Raw genomic sequence first — 19,081 nt, forward strand, 5'->3', positions numbered from 1 at the left:
AATTGAAAAAACGTAGAAAGCTAACAAAAGAATGTTTGTTTGTATGGTTGTTTCCAGGAGCAAGTGTCCTGATTACTGCAGCAGCTTTGTAAGATCATCTCTGTCTTTCTCCCTTGCTTTGTGACAGTGTGTATGTGCGTGTGTGGGTTTGTGCACACCTGTGCTGTCATTTGCACTTGGACTGGAACATCAGTAGCTGTATTGTGCATATTTCCACACTAGAGAGGACGCTTAAGAATTTGTTTTGACATTTCTCTCTCTTTCCCCCCTCCCTCCATTCCCCTCCTCCTGCTTCCTCTTTCTCTCACTCTGCCTGTCTCTCTGGGGTCATGGTGCTATATCTTCCCTGCACCTCAGTTGTGCACTGACCAATAGAAGGCAAAAAAAGAAAGTAAAAGAAATCCTGTATCAGTGTAAGAATAGTCCTGAATAAGTATTATCTGAGTAAATAAAAGATACAGAAGGGTTTTGAATGTCTGCAAGATCTGCAGGTACGAAAGATTCACTTTATTTTATTTCACATGGTGAATAAATATCAAATGCAGACTTGGATGCTGGGTTTTAGATACAGTGGGAGGCAGATTCTTTATACATGCCAGAAAGCCAAAAGATGACCACTGTGAATTATGGCAATGTTACTCTTGATGACCTAAGTCATAAAATAAGCAAACCCAGTATGAGATATTCTCATTTCATGTAATTTTTGTCATGTATTAGTGGGATATTGAGAATTATTATAAATGGCTTCAGTGGGTGTTGTGAGGTATTTTTCATTAATAGCTGTAATGTGCTTTCATCTTCCTGGATGAAAGGTGCTAGGGAAGTGCAAGATGATGTTATTAACTAACTACCTGACTTAACAAAATTTAGGGTCATCATCAGGAAATTGCCAAGCAGATCAGTAATTACATAGTGAGTATACTGAGATGGAAGGTTAGTTTTCCAGAAAGCCTGGTTTACTTGGACCTCTGTTTCAGAAATTACAGTAGAACTAAAAGATGAAAGAGTGGGGATGTGAAATATATATATTTTCTTGTGCATTCTGGTTGATCACCGAGTTTGGAAGAGGGAAAGTTGAGTGCCTCTTGAGGAGCAAACTGTGGTAAGGGCCTGCCCCCGCTCTAAGGGTAATCTCTTGCAAATCCCACTCCTTTTGATGGGGTTAGAAATGGACCAGGCGAGCGTTTGTGGCGGTTGTCCGGGGCTGTCCAGCTGGATACGGAGGTGATGGTTTCCTGGCAGCAGGTGGTGAGGGAGATAGGGATGCAAAGAGCCAAAGCAAAAAAGCCAGGCCAGGCCAGGCCACACCAGGACTCATGAACAAGAATCAGAGCTTGAATACTATTCAAAAGATGGAATTTTGTGGTAGTTTCCAATACACCTCCTCCTTGTATGATGAAGGACTCCATAAGACAGGTTTTAGAGAGAGATTGGCAATGCAGCTTTTTCAAATCACTGCAGTAGGAGGAAACAGAGATGACATAAACATTACTGTGGTGTAACAATTTTTCAGTAGGGTTCAGAGGAACCAGCCTTGGTTTTACGAGTAAAGGTTCAAAATATGTATACATGTGCATTGAAGTAGATTTTTTGGTGTATTTTACCATCTAAGAAGTGTGACTACTAGAACACCTAATAAGGAAAACCGATGAAGGACAAAACAACCCATAAATGTCATTTTCCAGTCTTCACTGTTGAAAGAAGCTCTTACTTGTGGAAGTAGTCCCCTCAGCTCTTTATGTGAACAAGGACTGCATCCTCAATTCAGGTTTCCCATTGCAAATCTCTCCTCACATCAGCAGTTCTATTTCAATCAATGGGACAACTGTATGAGTAAGAGCTACTCATGTGAATAAATTATTGAAGGTTTTATAAGACCAGGCTCTTTGATTGTCATGGCAACAGATTTATTAGTCTTCGGGCATAATTTGTATTTCCCTTCTAAACAAAATCATTTTTCCTTTTACCCACGTGAATCCTTTTGCCTTGTAATTAGGACAAGAAAAATAGGTTAATTACATTCTTAAAGATCATGCAGCTGTACACATACATTGTTAGGGAAGAATTATCAGAGTATGCAAAAGTTTACTTTTATTAGTGGTCTCCACATCCGAGAAGTGTATTCTTATTGGAATCATTCATTGCCTTATTTATTTTTGTGACGGTATTAACATTGCTACTAGGTATTGCCAGTTCTTCTGGTAACGCATTAAAAAAAAAAAAAAAAATCCTTTAAGTTATCGCTGATCTTATAAAAGTACTTACTATTATTAGGTTCAAGGTTACTTACCAAACTTTCCGCTACATTAAATATTTTCATATTTTAGTTAATACATGATGTTTAGCTCTTTGATCCAGGAACATATTTATCTTTAGGGTATAGAAACACAATATGAAATCATAGTTATAGTAAACTTCCTGCAGAAAACAGATATATATTGAAATAGGAAGCATAAAATTATCCAGATTTTCTTTCCCTGTGCAATTTTGCATGCTTATAAATGTCTATATTATTAGGTTATATATCACATAACAAGAAATATTTCCTTCATTGTAATTTGTAAAGAACAGTTCCTTTTCAGAATACAGTGCATTGGAATTTTTTTGCGCATTATGGAAGAAAGAAAAATATTAGAAAAAAAGAAAGCATAGCAACATTTAAAATGTATCCAGTACAGTAATGCAGCAATAGGTTCATTTGTTTCTTTTATCGCTATAATAGCAACATATACATAGCAAGAATAGTAGATTATTTTCTAGAGTGTGTGATTTTGAGAGAGAAGGTTTTGCATGATACAGGATGTTTGTCGTCTTAAGCAGATATTTCTGTCAATGATTTACTGTGACTTAGAACTCTTTCTTTAGTGACATTTTTAATCATTTATTTTAAACATTTGCACAACAGCTGTATTTGGTTCTCTCTCTCAATTCTAAAGCAAGTAAAATTAGTAATTTCCTTTTCTTTTAAGATATTATTCAATGAAGGTCTGATGCTGAAAAAACATGTATTTCATTTCAGTCCATTGAACTGTTTCTTTAGATAAACTATGTGAATTAGAGCTCGAACCATCTGCATTATAAGGAAAGTTATACTGAACAGTGGAAATACTTTCCACACTTGCAGCAACTATTTCTAGTCAAGAAAAATGTGCTTTAATAATACAACACATAAGCAGTTCCTGTACTTGGACTGCCTTGAGCTGTCTTGATTCAAGATCTAGCAAAAACCTGATTTTTGAAAGGCCCACAAAAACCCCTAAAGCAAAACCAAACGAGTCTTAAACTTTTGTTGTTTAAACATAAATAGCTGCAGAAAGAATATTTATCTGACAAGAAATTTTGGTAGATCAGCATCTGTGTTTTTCATAAACCAGGATAAAAAATTGAAGGGGTGTAATATTTTAAAAAATGTAAAGCTCTAAAAATCTGTATGTATGGAAATACTGATTTCAAAATGACACATGTCTTTTTAACATTTTTAATCAGACTTTCATTTGTTACAAGTAATTGTACTGATACCTGTTTATCTGTTTTTCTCAGTGAAAATTTGCAACACTTTTTTTTCCTTACAGGTCAGTTCTTTAATTAGAAACTCTATCAAGGGCCATCTTTAGCATTAGATGTTATAGAGCCCTATATTACTGATACTGAACAGCAGTTCTTACCAGGTCCATGGTAGACATAAGTTTTCATTGCAATTCCCTGCTTTAATTCTTCTTGTGCCTTCAACAAAAAGTGGGCCTCCATTTTGCTGAGAGTTTTACGGATACCAGAAGAAGTAGTTTCTACTACAAAAACCTTCAAGAGGCCTTCAAAAGGCATGCAGGCAAGAAGTAGAATTAATCGAGTATTAATATCCTTATTAAATAGATAAGGAACTGAAGAACAAAGAAACTGCCCAAAGCTATACTGGCAAGGGAAGAGTTCAGAATTGAACCCAAATGTCCTTATTCTCAGTTCATCACTGTCCCTGCAAGGTTGCTTTTCATTTTGTTCATTTTTTTTTTTTGTTTAATGACTTGCATTTGGACTTTTAAGTTAATACTAGTTGAAGTATCATATGTGAAAGGGAATTATTGAGGCGTACTTCCTTTCTGGTCTGACACAGTTGTCCTAAAAATTCTTTTTTCACTCCCAAGCCATTCTCTGTGAATGTAGCCATTAATTATGTAATTGCTTTACTACACAGGGGAAGTATTTCCTAGATTAAACAGAAAAATACTAAATAGAAATATCCTAAGCATTCCATACAGGTTCTGGGGGATGTACATGTGTATCTCTTAATGCTGTCAGGGTTTAAGGACAGTTGTGGAGGTATGTAAATGAATCAAATTTCAACACAGAAAAAAATCCAGTTACCAGATAAAAAGACTGATGACTTGCTATCTAGAGTTCACACAGGTCATTATGAATCCAGCACCTGTGGGTAAAAAGATGACACAGAGAATATGGTACCTAACAGTGATTCTTATTAACACTGGTATGCCTACTCTGTCCAAGGTAATTCTTTCAGCTTTTTATCCTCTTTATGAAAAAGAAAAAGACGGTTTGTACAAAAAGTACTTAGCTGCTAAAATTACATCTGAAGTCGGGGAAAAAAAATCTGCCTTGGCATCTTAATACAAACCCAGGAAAATTTTGTACACGTCGAGAAGGAAAAAAAGCTTTTTGCAAGTGTGCCAGAGTTTTGGAATGAGTTCTGCAGCAGAATATCCCAGAAGCTTAAGGAGTATCTGCCTCACTCTGGTCTACTGATACAGCTCCAGCTGGGACATACCTCTGGATGCTGACAGGTACTGAACTTACCCAATGACTTATTAATGTAGAAGAGTATGAAAGTCTGATTAAAAGCAGTATTTCCACTGGAAACCTTATTTCACTTGTGTTTTATTTTTGAGAAATGTTAAGAAGAGAACTTAAAATGCACCCTACTGCATCAAGTACTCTTATTTTATCTGACATGAACTTCTTATTGGCGTACAATCAAAAAGGTTTAGAAAGGAATGCCTTAGTCAACACATACTCCACCAGAGTGAGCAATTACATAACTTGCTTCAAAATACTGTTCTCCAATGCACAGAGCTCAGGGCAGCCAGGAGGATCACCTGCACTCTATTTTCATCAGCAGTGATGGTGCACAGGGTTGTCCCCAGCCTACCTCAGCCCTCCGTCCTAAACTAGACCTAATGGTATCTGTAAATATCGTAAAAGAGGTTCTGAAAGGTTTTTCCAGCAAGCTAGCAATTTTTTCGTGGATGCTTCGATATTAGAATACATAAAAGTGTTATAAGTTCAAACACATGCTGGTGTTTAAGACCTTAATTTATCATACGGCCCCTAGTGGTTTTTTATATCTGGGGGGCTGAAGGATTCAAATACCTTTGAGGATCTGAGCATGGGGTTTATAATATTTGTATATTTTCTACAACATTAATAGATCAGAAAAGTATATCTAATGATATAGTATGGTAATTATTGAACTTTGACAAGTAAGGTGGTTTTTAGCTGGGTAAGAAACATTGGAGAACCACTGAAGTCCACGAACATAAATAAAGAATTTCATTCATGGTAAGAGCCTCAGAAACAAAAGGCCTGGAGAAAAGTTGATGAGCCAAAGAGATCAGTAAGCTTTGATGAAATAAGAGATTGCAAAAAGGGTAAAGGATGTCTGGTACATCTCTTTATGATAAAACAGAGTGGAGGAATACCTGTTCCAGTTTTTAACCAAGCTAGACAGAAAAGAGTGGTGTGAATAGAAAACAATATGGTGCTTGTGAATATAAATCATGCCTTAATGGTTTGTTACCCATTTAATGAGGATATTAATGCAGTGCATATTAACTTCTGACTTCTGAAAATTTAGGACTTGCCATTTTATGCATATGTCTTTAGATATTGAAAAGCATCACTTTCTCCTCCATGTGAAACTGTGATATATTTGATGAGAAAAATTAGGACTTTACTTTGACACATCCCAAAACCTAGCAATACTGTCTGTAAAGTGAGATGTTACTATGTTAAGAGTACCAGAAACTTTCCTTTAAGGAAGGCGAGTCTGGTGCTTGAAAACAAAACCATTTAACTTTTTGAATCAGAAAGCAAGATGGCAAGACTGTTTATTAAGACCTGTGACTTGTGTGTTGTTGGAATTTCTTTTTCACTTTGTGCCCAAGCCAAAAACTGGTTGAAAGGTTTTTGTTCAGGTATTCACATCAAATGTAACTTTTCATTGAATATAAAAGCAGTACAAAATATTTAGCAGGAGAAGGTAGGTTTTTGGAAGGGCTTTTAAAGCATTCTTGAAAGTGGATCTTAATGGATGACCACAATGGCCCTAAGGATAGTATTGTTTCTGTGCTGCTGAACATAGTACTTGTTCTCTATCTGTATTAAAAAAAGCTAGAAAACAAAGCTTCCTTAGGAAGAATCATCTGTTTCACTGATGTCATATCCATTTGCTTTGGGTTCCTGTGTTTTCATTCCATAGCAAATGCTTTACTTTGCATCAAAATGCTCTGGAGCTTGGCACAGCTGGATGCTTTCTCAAAACACTGCTGTGGAAATGTGTCACAATCTACATTGTACCTGCTCCTTTAGAGCCACTCTCAGATATTGTTAACTCAGTACGAAGGGAACATCATCTTTGACATGACTTCATGCAATGCTCAGAGTGTTTCAATGTGTCATGTCACTGGGAACATCTTGAGTGTGCAATGTGATGTACCTTGTAATATGGTTTTAATCTCACTTTAGTATCACATCAGAGCTGACTGAGGAAGGATTGGTCTGTTACTTCTGCTCCTAATTGTTATCCCTCAAATTCTGCATCTGTTTCTGTACTTTGTAATGGAATTGTAAGGGATCACTGGTTTGTTTGGGTCTAGTTGTTGTCCTCACCCTGAAAACCATGCAATGGGTGTTTAATGCAGAAGCCCCCATAGAGCATCTGATGCTCCATCCGTTCATGCTCACCACAAAATAATTCCAGTCCTCCTCACCAAATTTAAGTAAGTTAGGAAAAGACCACTGGTCACATCTGCAATGTCTCACAAGAGGAGATAGATCAAAAGCATCACTAAAGCCTTATATTCCTTTGGGAAAGAAAAAAAAAAGTAGACCATGCCTAATGTTACAGGGAGAATCCTGCAACAGTTTTGCTGAATCTGTCTCCAGATTCATTTGTAATCTCTCACCTGGCTTTCAGTAGATTTATGAGTACATGAAGAAGGCACACCAAAACGGGCATCACAGGGATTTTAACGTCAGAAACACTAGTGTTCCCTACCTCTCAACCTGTTCCTACCCACAGCCCTTCTCTGGAGCCTCACATGGAGGTGCAGTACCTCCCTGCAGATGTCAGGTCACACATGGATCCCTGCAGGTTCAACACAGGAGTAGTGCAGTGTGAATATGATGCAAACAGGCAGGATCAATTAGCGATTTCCTTCATAAAACAGAGGAGACCTTCATGACATCAGTTTTTTAGGGACAAATCCCGAAAGTTTTTACCAAGTTACAACACATGAATTACTACGTATCTTAAGAATCTCGTGGCATGTCCTACTTGGCCACACACCTCTAGCAGATGCCTGTACAGATGCATCTTCCCTTGACCCTTTCTGTCTCTATCCCAGTCCGTGTGGACACACATTGCTAACTCCCATGACAGTGTATCTGGGTACACCGGTCCATTGCATGCATGTATGAACTGAGCCTCTCGCCCCTTCGGTGCACACATGCATACCCCTCCTGCAGAGAGACACAGCTGTGAGTTCACTCCCTGTCCTGCCTCTCCAGGGACCTCAGCTCCCAGTCCCCTGTGGCTTATGGACAACTCCTCAGTCCTCGATGATACTGCTAAGAACAGACCCCTCAGCTGCGTAGATGATGTGTGCACAAAGGATGTCTCCCAGGTAATTAAACAAAACAGCCAGCATGGCTTTACAGGCCACAGCCATCTCTCTCTCTCTCTCAGTCTATGAGCTCTGTCAGCATGACCTTGTGGGCCGTATCCATCACAGATGCTCCCTGTTCCTCAATGCAAAGCCCAAGCCTTGTGCACAGGATTCAACTTTCACCCATGTGTTAGTATGTGACCGCTGCTGCTTTTAGAAACAGATCCCACGGAAGTGCAATGAGCTGAGATGGCTGTTTGGGTAAGGAAATTGCAACCAGGTAGGACTTTTCCACTTTGGCTGCTTGGTTTGCTTTACACTTTGGGTGTGAAATACAGTGCTTTGCATGCGAATGTGCCTGTGTCCTCTGTGCTGGGTTGAGAACTACCTTCCTACTTGGGATTGTCACAGCTGGTGTGAATTGAAGAGGAGCCAGGAAATCAGCACTTAAGAAAGTCCCAATAGCCCCAGTTCCCCACAGAAGCAAGTGGCTGGGTCAAAGCTGCTAACTGCTTCACACTTCTTTTTTCTCCTGGTCTGGAGGTATGAAGTCCTATTCCCTTCTCTGCTTTTATAAAACGTAAAGATGCTGGTTTCTCCTGGAAATCAGGTTACAACCACTGTGTGAATCAGCTTCCAGGTCTGTTTGTCAGGGCTACTGAACCTTGCTTGTGTGTCCCAAGGTGAGGATTAATCTGTTAATGTTTGTAAAAAGCTATGTAAATGATCTGTATCATGCTGACAGGTCAAGTACTTCATTGCTCACTGGCTGCTGCTCCTGACAGTTTAAGATATACGCCAAAAAATGTCTATGCTTTCAAACGGTGTTCACTGATGTAGCTTGACTGGCTTAACCCTCTCGGGATTTGGCCCTACTTCTTCTAGCTTACTGATTGGGTGATACAGCACAAATATGGAAGGCTGATGCTTTTTCACATCACCCAGAATACGATAAATGCATCGATTTATGCTTGTGCAGGACCATAAGCTCAAAGGAAACCTCTTGGATCTATTACAGCACATGTGCAATTCAGGTCCTGAAGGACACAGGGAAAGCAAGGAGGCCAATCGGAGCTCGATGCTCTGCTTAGCTGTGGGCAAGAGGCAGCAGCAGAAGGTGATTCTGCGAACCGTTGGCAGGATTTGGCCCCGCTGCACCCACGGGAGCTGCAGGTGCTCGGAATGGCTGCGGGGCTCAGCACGAGCCCCTCTGAGAATGTGACTCCTACCTAAGACAAGGGTGTGTTTGAAATCTGGGTGCATTTTTGTCCTGTGCTTATCACATAGATTGCAGCTATTATCAGTTATTGAGATCAGGGCCTGAGAATGGTAGATACTGTACAAACAGTAGGAGAAACAGGCTCTTGTAGGGAATTAAATTCCAAGTGAATGCAACTTCCATAACTAACTCTGCAAGCACACAGAACAGCAAAAGGTGAGTAACTAGTTTCACTGGCTGCTTTACCACATATCTGGTCCCAGTTATCAGCATTACATATAGATTTTTATGTTGATTTTTTTATATGAATGATTAATACTTTCATTATGTTTAATGCTTTTTGTAGTGAAGATCATTTGCCACTGTGTTTGCTGATGTGTCTGGCGGTGTAGCTATACTTTTCCTTAAACACCTAAGCTAGAAAGCTATGCTGCCGCATGAGGCAGGGGCTGCTCTCAGTACAAGCTATTACTAAATGAGAATAGGACAGCCAAAAGAAAGGGACTTCCTGTGAATCTTCATTGTCACATGGTCCTCTTCTTTTGAGGCTACTGGAGCTGATAACTTACTATGTGGGTCATTTTCAGGGACTAACAGGGATCTGGCGTCAATACATATGCTAGCAATTTGGGTGACTAAGTTATGAAAAAGTATTTTTTGTTCCTGCTACTAGTGCTTTCTGGGCAACTTTTGCTTTCAAAGCCTAATCCAGTACCTGGTGGAGTCCGTGAGAATTGTGCCACTGATTTCTTCCACAGCTGGATCACACCGCTGGCTGGTTTCATCACCACCATCGGTACAATTGCTGTGGTAGAAAATAAGAACAGACTGCGGCTTTGCACTTTGTTTCTTTACCTGACACTTTCTTTCCATTCTTTTTCTGCTTCAAACATTTATCTGCTACATACTCAGGGTACTTCAGCAAATGTTCAGGGCATATCTCTGTGTCTCTGCACAACGCCTTTGCACACAGGTCTCCACTGGTACTAGCAGAGCTGCTCTGCAACTGGGTACCTCTGAGATTTAGCACACGTCTTGGTTAGTTTCACTCAGCCAGCCTGTTTGTCAACCACAAAACTCCATGAAAATGGTTTACAGGAACAGATTTCTTCTTACTCCTCATAAAATGACTGCATATCTCCATTTAGGGTGTTTATTTTCACTCGTACTAAACAACCTGTATAAATGTACCCAGCTGGCATTGGTCTAGCTGGATTAAGTAATAGGCAGAGGAAAGCTGGCAGGGTGTGGGCTTCAGGGTGCATCTGATGGATGTAGCAGGACCATGGCTGTGCTTTTAGGTAGCTGCTCCTCATGGGGGGTGCAGGCCTTGCACTTTCTAGGAGACTTCTGCTCCCACTTGGCTATGCTGGAGCTACCTCGGGCACAGTTGTGTGTGCAGCAGTCCTGTAACTGCAGCAGAGATATAGCTGATGTCAGTTATAAATGGCTGCAAGTTGGAACAGGAGGAATTTATGAGCCATGTTTGGGAGCTTTTAAATTCCTTGTTTACTGTGCTGTTTAAAAAAAAAAAAAAGGTGTAAGATTATAACAAAATAATGAAGACCAAACATCTGTAAATCTTCCTTTGCTGAGATGCCTGGTAATATTCTAGTGTTCACAGTTTTGACAGCAAAATGACACAGACACCCAGACACACAGACACACACACACACACCCCAAACTTAGTATTTACAAGAAGTCAGGAATGAGAAAACAGAAGGAAGGCAACAAAGACTTGTGTTAACAGGGGGATTACAGCTCTTGAGAGAGGGCAATGTTCCATCTATGAAGAGCAGTCATTTTTGCAAATCCCTGTTTTCCTGGTTAGCAACTACCACCTGGCAACAGTGAAGGAGAAGCAGCCCGTACAGTGCTTTGACAAGGTGGGAATCATGTGCTTAAATGAAATGTTTGGTAGCTCTGCACAGCATTTTCCCAGCAACACATACCTGGGAAGAGAGGGATAATGAGCGGGGAGGATGGAGACGCAGTTTCTCAGAGCCAGGATTGTTCATGCTGAGCAACTTCCCAACTGCAAAGGGTGTCCCCATGCTCGCGGAGGTGCCCCCCCGGGACCCCAGAGGCCCTAACGCCCCAGTCCCCACCTGGTGCTCTGGCCACTCGGCCATCCTTCCTGTGATAGGCAACAGCATACAGCAAAAATGTTATTGCAAGTGTGGCGTGGAAGAGTTTGTTCTTAACTGGTTGTGAAGTGTGCAGAGCGTGGCACAGTTGTCGTGCTGGTAGAGCATGGTGTACATGCAGGTATCTATGAGAAATCTATTCTGTCCTTAATTTGCAAATATCTGCATGTGGTGAAGTGCTGTGCATTTGTAAGTCATGCACATTTTCTCCTCAGTAATGTTTACCTTAGCCCCAGGGAGAGTGCAGAGAGTGTAGCTGTGACCAGAATGGATGACTTCGTCAGAGGAGGGAAGTTACCCAGCCTCACTGACAGATTTTTATGAAGGGTTTCCCAAGGCCAGCCTGCAGCAGCGCATCACTATAGATACGCTTTTGACATTTGTAGTCCAAGAAGCAGCAGTGTTCAAAGTAAAACACCGCCAGTGGGTTTCTATAAAAAGCCTGATTCTTGGATTATTTGTGGAGGTTTAAATGTAGCTATGAGTTGTACAACCCTAAGCTTTCACTCAGAAGGACTCCACCAGCCTACATCCGTCTTCCGTTCCCCCCTGAGCACACTGATCCGCAGCAACGCTGTTTTGCTCTGCAAGCTGCCTGCAACCACTCCCTGCTTGCGAGCAGCTCCTGCTTTGGCTTGCATTCTCCAAGCAAGCTCCACTGGAGAAAGAACTGGAAAAAGGAAGAAGGGATTGGGAGGAACTGGAAGAGAGAGAGTCGTGAGCTTGGGATGACATACTCGGGTGTCCTCTGAGTGTTTTCTTTCAGAAATAAGCCAAAAAATGCTCCTGGCCAAACCTTAGCTTCCTAAAAACTGGACAGAATTAATTTCTTTGCCGTGAAATAGATTATCCTTTTGGAAAAATAACTGGAGTCTCTCTTACTAACCCATGCAGAATAGATTTTTCCAGTTTTCCTGTGGCTGCTGCCATAGGTCCTAGTCTGATTATAGGCGTGAAATGTAGGCAAGTGCAATTATGATGCAGGCAGTTTTATGTGTCTACAGACAAGTTTTCAAATAACAAAAAGAATATAAATATTGGATCTATGGAAAGAAAATGTCCATTATTAAAATCAACCCACAAGCTTGTACTGTGAAAAAGCTTTCTTCTTCAACACAGCTGTCAGCCCCGCTGAGATTTTAAATTGGTGTTTGTCTAGTGTAACTCTCACTTTCTATTTAAAAAGCAAAGTCAGAAGCATTAAACTTTTGTCTTGGGTTTTCAAAATATGGGAAAGCTAATATAATTGCTGTACTAATGTAGAGTTATGAGCTTTCAGGTTTCCCAGTTTTTGGCAAAGAAAGGTTACGTCTTTTGATTCATGGGATAAGACATTTCCCTATATAAATTTGCCGTACGCTTTCTCTTCAGAAAAAACTCTTCATCCCTTCCTCTCCTCTGGACCATTTGGCATGGCTCTCTGGTTTGTAAATGCCTGTGCTTCACTTGAGAGCTGGCTGCATTTCAGTCACCAGTCACTGTGCAGAGTTTCTACATGAATTATTGGAGTGTGCTTGGCATCTGGAGATCTAAGGAATTGAAAAGTATGGTTCAAATGTCAGACTGCAACTTGAAAGGCTTCCGGAGATGCAGAGCCAGGTCTGTGGTCTGACTGAGGCAATGCCCACGCCAAACTCAACAGAAAAGTCACTGAGGAGCAAAGGGATGTCCCTCGCTGGACCTGTGGCATGCACAACATGACTTCCAGCTTCAGCGTAAACAAGGGTGGTTCAGAGGGTGACACAAAGTCCCAACCCTGTGAGGAGAACAAGGGTCGGATATGTTACGTGGGTCAGTGATGTTTGAGAGAAGCTAAGGACTGATAGGATTAGCGAAATAGGGCTTAGCTTGAGTTCTGAAGTTAGGCAAGCTTGTGTGAATGCAGTTAAGCAGCTGGGAAGTCTTTGGAGAAAAATTACTTCAAAGAAAGAGAAATCTTTGGAAGGTTGCTTCTGTATCAGGGGGAAACGGAGAGGAATTTAGTTTAAGGATGTTTTTCTGAGTCGTGTTAATTTATGTTTATTCATCATTCGCATTGATTAACACTGAATTGGCAGGATGGTGTCATTATTAATGCTTTATTAATCTTCCTTAGTATGTATAATAGCACAAAAAAGGGGAAATCTGCACATTTTATTTCGGTTTTCTGTGCTCCTCCTTGGAGTCTGTAGAGCCGTAGATCAATTGCTAGTGTTTAGTGACCTCCTGCCCAAGACTGTAGGGCCTGTGGGTGGGTCGTCTTCTATGGCTGGCACTTGTAAGTGCATAATCTGACACTTACCCTTGTAGCCTTATGGGAATAATATTTTCAGCAGGATGAGTTGTTCTTGAATGTTTTCTTCAGTGTACTGTGTTACATGCCCAAACATTTTTTTTCATCAACTTGAGCGTATGTCCTACATTTCCTCTCTGCACTTCTTGTTGCATGGTTTTGACTGTAGCCAACAGAAAAGGTCAAAAGACCTTTTACTGTTTCTATTTCTATATTTCTGTTAAGCTGAATTAAATTGTTGGTGCAGCAAAGTGACTTGTTAAAAACCTTATGCTGCAAGACTTCAACCAGTACAAACTGAAGCTGAGCTTCATCAGTTTAAACTGGATGGTGCAGAGAGACAATGTTGTCCAAAGGATGGAGTGCTGATCTGGAAAACAAGAAAAAGAGTTCAGTTCTCTGGAGCTTCAGTAAGCAGCTTCATGAATTTAGATAAAGTTTTTCATCTTGCTCTGCCTCAGGTTTTCTGGATGGGTGGTAGAGTGACACTATATTTTAAAGCATTTTGCACATTCAATTTTTCAATCGCGTAGTCTTATTCCTTTCACGTCTAACATTAATCAGTACAACTGCCTGTTTAATTTACATTACAGATAGGTTCTGAAATCATAATATCTAGGAATGCTATGGTATCATTGAATAGGTTGATTATGTTTACCAGAGTCTGTGAGTATTCATTAGAAGGTGTAATTTCTCAATCCAGAATTGAACCAGCACTGAGTTTTGCCCATCGAGCAGCCTTCCAGTTCTTTCCTACATAGTAAAGCAAATCTAGAAGTTTTCTTAGAGTATGACTGATTTCAGTCAGAATTTTCAGGTTAACCTGAACTAATACTTAGTTTGGTCTTTTAAATTAACCCTCAAATGGCCTTTGGAGAAGTTTGGCCAAAGTGCCTTTTTTTTTTTTTTTTTTTTTTTAATAGATCCCAGGTATGAGACTCATGCAGGATCTTCAATTTTTTTCTTTCTACTAGAATTTCCTTACATGTCATGAACTGGCAATACCTGAATATCTCTTCCATGACTAGTGTTCATTTCCCAATTTTGCTTCGTGAGAAAAGTCCTTTCTCTCACTAGAGCCTGAAGAACATTGTTCCACTGGAACGCTGCCGTCTTCTGTGGGTTTTACATGGTCCAGGACCACAAGCCTTTTTTTTTTACTGGTATGCTCATTTCTCCCAGTCACCTCCCCCAGCACTCCTTGATGGTGCCTTACAGCATGAAAGGGGAAGAAATAGATAAACATCTCCCTAGAGGACCATTTGGCTTTAAAAATACACGTAGAGCCAAATGGCTACTTCACAAATGTGAGCAAAGTATCTTAACTGAGAAAGCCTCAGTCCTATAGGGATGGTGTAGCAGCTGCTAGAATAGAAAACACGTTTGTGTGAACATGCAGAATATGTTGGGCAACAATTCATAACAGATAATCACTTTGTTTTGAAAATTAAGTTGAAAGAAACATTACCAACCTACTGTTTCTAGGCATGTTGCTATTCATTTACTCATCACATCAGTTCAGTGGGACTTGGTGCTCTCCCTCTGTGTCATAAGGTATCTGGGACTTACACACAATCATTTCCAATGACCAATTTTGCATAATTCAGATACTATGGATATTTTATTTATTATTAGCACCCTTTTTATTGCAAGCAATATTTTTAAAGAATCCATTTTATGTTAAAAGAAAATCAGGGTTAAATTTAGCTCTCTGTTCTGGGGGCATAAATCCAGATTAGCTTTCCTTTTAACAGTAATTTTACTCAAGGTTTTGTGAGTGGAATTTGGCTTAGTGTCCACTGAAGAAAAATGTAGCAAAATATATATTCCTCTCCCTAAATATTTAAGAAGAATTACCAATATACTACTGAATACCCTTAACATAAGAAAGCAGTGAAATATTTTCAGGTTTGTGCCTATGTTTTTGGTCTTATTCACATTTTATATGGGCATTGTTTTAAATTACTGGCACTACATTAGAGTATGTCAAGATGCGTCATATAAACAGATGCAATTTACCATGACCCTGAGGCAACATGATGTGTATGTTGCATTACATTAGCTATCAAAGTATGTTCTTGTCGTGGTTTAACCCCAGCCGGCAATTAGGCACCACACAGCCACTCACTCACTGCCCCCCTGGTGGGATAGGGGAGAGAATCAGAAGAGTAAAAGTGAGAAAACTCGTGGGTTGAGATAAAGACAGTTTAATAGAGAAAGCAAAAGCCCACACATGAGCAAAGCAAAACATGGAATTCATTTGCTACCTCCCATGGGCAGGCAAGTGTTCTGTTCCCTGTTTTTCTCCAGGAAAGCAGGGCTCCAACATGGGTAATGCTTACTTGGGAAGAAAAACGCCATCACTCCAAACGTCCCCCCCCTTCCTTCTTCTTTCCCCAGGTTTATATGCTGAGCATGATGTTCACATGGTCTGAAGTCTCCCTTTGGTCAGTTGGGGTCAGCTGTCCCAGCTGTGTCCTCTCCCAACTCCTTGTGCACCCCCAGCCTCCTCGCTGGTGGCGTGGGCTGAGGAGCAGAAAAGGCCCTGACTCTGTGCAAGCACTGCTCAGCAGTAACAAAAACATCTCTATTACCAACACTGTTTTCAGCACAAATCCAAAACATAACCCCGTGCTAGCTACTATGAAGAAAACTAACTCTATCCCAGCCAAAGCCAGCACAGTTCCTTATATAGTACAGTAATCACTGCAGACAGAGAAAGAACGTGGGTTGTTAGGCATCCTGTACAGAGTTGGAAGACATAAATAAATAATCTCTCCAGATCTGTAGCCACATCATCTGTATCTTTTTAAAGAGAATAGGAGTAAGCTATAGGACAAAAAATGAATCTAAACGGCTCTTCTCCCTATGCAAGGTGACATCCTTTGCTGAACAACGGAAATCTCTGACCATCAGGAAGCAGGTAACTGGGAGGGTGAGCGAGCACTGGAACAGGTTGCACAGAGAGGTTGTGGAGTCTCCATCCTTGGAGATATTGAAAAGCTTTCTGGATGTGGTCCTGGGCAACTGGATGTAGGTGGCGTTGTTTGAGCAGGGGGGCTGGACCAGGTGGTCCCCAGAGGTCCCTGTGACTCCGTGATATCCACAACTCCGAACAGCGAGCACTTGTTATAGCAATGAACCAGTGCACAGGGGTTAGGAAATCCAGCTCTTCCCATACTCCTTTCCTCACCGCCCATCCTGATGGCCTTGCCAGAGCATGTGGTGAGTTAATCATGACCTTTTCACTCCCAAATCCCACTTCTCTGCTGTGCCACAGAGCTCTACCCTGAGCCCTGAAGAGGAGATGTGTCACTTCACGCTCAAGTTTTCCCAAATGTTCTACTCCCCATACAAGCAGCTTGTTTCCCCAGGAGCGTGGGACCTGCAGAAGTGGAGCTGCTGCCTCTCCCCCATGCCGTGCTTGCTCTGAGCACAAGCCAGAGGGGCAGCTGCTCCTGTGGATCGAGGGCCTGGCTCTCCTGGCTGTGCCGGGTTCGTGCAAATCGACCTTCAGCAACTCACTTCAACCTTCTGTTCTTCCTCCCTCCCCTTCCCATACTTCGTACTGTTGTAATTTTGTAAGCTGCTCGGGCTAGGTATCGTTCTCGCTATCTGTGTCTGGTTTCTAGCCCAGACGTCAGCAGGGGTTGCCGCATGCTGCTGCAATATAAATGACTAATGATGGTGATAAAAGGTGTGGGAGTTGGTTGCCTGGAGTGTTATCCTACTTTGATAACTTTGTTTTAGAAACTAGCTTCTTCCTCAAATTGTCTGTTATTTTATCTTATTTGGTCTAATATTTTAAAAGCAGCAAGGGATTTTCAGCTGCCTCCATTTTGAAGTGTTCATCCCAGGACTTTGAAAGAGGCTTTGACAGTTTCAGAGCTTGGATGGTGTTGCTGTGACAGTGCCAGTAGCCTTCAGCGTGAGTTGCAGGTTATTGGCACCTTTAAGAGTCAGCTGCAACTGTGTCCTGAATGAGGCATTCAATAGGGAAGTGCTCTATTTTTAAATTTGGGCTGATATAGGTAATAATTACACACAAAACAGCATGTGAAAAGAACATTATCAAGGTTGCACAGCTCAGCACTTGAAGCTAAGAAATGCTGCAACTAAAATTGCCTCTACTCCATTAATTTGCCACCTTGCACAGGTGCATCAGTCACAGACTATTTTTGCCCAGGATCTGAGTCTCGCTTGGTGCACATAATAGATGACACAGTTTGTGAGTTCAATACTTGATTTTCTTTTCACTGTTCAATGCATAGCTCAGACTCTGCTGTGAAGGTAAAATTATTTCCCGCTGGGGCATTCCAGGGTGTTCCACCATGCAGGTCCTTGCAATGTGCAAACACTGACTTATTTCCATTTACAGAACTTTAATAGCAATTCTGGGTATCATTGCTCCCTAGTACAGCTGGTAACCTCAGGCAAAAAAGAGTAACATTACAAGTATCCATAACTGTGGGTGCCCGATGTAATTTTTTTAGAGGACCTGGCAGCACATACTGCAGCTCCCATTGGCTTCCACTACAATGGCCAGTACTCACCCCTTCCAGATATTCAAGGCTCCAGGCCCAAGGCAGGCTCCCAGAAATACAGAACAGGGGAGCAGCTTTGAAAAGCACAGTGTGAATGCGTTGTCCCATTCTCCAGGGCAAAATCTTATGCCTGCAGACAAAAGACTGCTGCTCCTCTTCTCAGACTCTCCTGCCACCTTTTAAAATCTGCAAAAAAACCCTGAAGAATCCTATAAGCAAAAGCTTTTTTCTCTCCTGTTCTATGGCAAATGCACGTGCTCTGACTGAAGCTGGAATTTGGTGGACAAAATAGTGCTCAGCTAAAGCCTATCTGATAACATATGAACACAAGGAGGTTGAATTCATCCTGGATCACCTTTAATTGTGGCATTCTTGGCTGGTTTTTGCAAATGAATTACAAAAAACCCACCCAAACAAAGTATTTATTTTTTAAAAGCAAACTGAAAACCTTTTGCTATTCAAATTTTCATATTGGCAATCATCAGTAACATTTCAACCTGTTGAAGTGCTGCAAAGATGCTTTGAGCTAAGAGAGTAATTAAACAGGAAAAAAACCTACAAGAGAGGTAATTTCTTTTGCAAAACTGATCACTTAAACATATTTTCAGATGCACAAGACCTTCTTCAGCACTTACATCAAGCCATCCCAGCTACAATAAAATTGAGAATGGGGTTCTTGCTTCAAAAGTGAAAAGTGAAGACACTTGAGTATGTCACAGAAAAGGTTGCCAGGTTTTTATATGGGTAAAACAATAATTGGTTTCCAAGCATCATTCCTATAAACAGCAAAACTGAATGATTTTTTTCCCCAGAAAATATTTTCCCTGAGACAAATGGCTGGCATGTATCATTTCAGACAAAGCAGATATAATTTTAACAAATTATAAAAAAAACCTGAACACAACTTTCCTAAATCAGAAAGTGTCAGTTGGCTAGAATTATTTGCAGTGTCCCTTAATGTAGCTGTAATTAATATGGGGGGTAAAGATATAGTTGGAAGGAAA

General features: G+C 40.8%; 1 long non-coding RNA gene across 1 annotated transcript in view; it reads left to right on the forward strand.

The window, feature by feature from the left end:
- LOC126050657 (uncharacterized) overlaps positions 1–19,081 on the forward strand; it is a 216,638-nt gene that overhangs the window by 184,902 nt on the left and 12,655 nt on the right. The gene's annotated exons all lie outside the window — the stretch shown is intronic.

This window comes from Accipiter gentilis, chromosome 25, assembly GCF_929443795.1.
Source record: "Accipiter gentilis chromosome 25, bAccGen1.1, whole genome shotgun sequence".
In the NCBI taxonomy this organism is placed as follows: Eukaryota; Metazoa; Chordata; class Aves; order Accipitriformes; family Accipitridae; genus Astur; species Astur gentilis.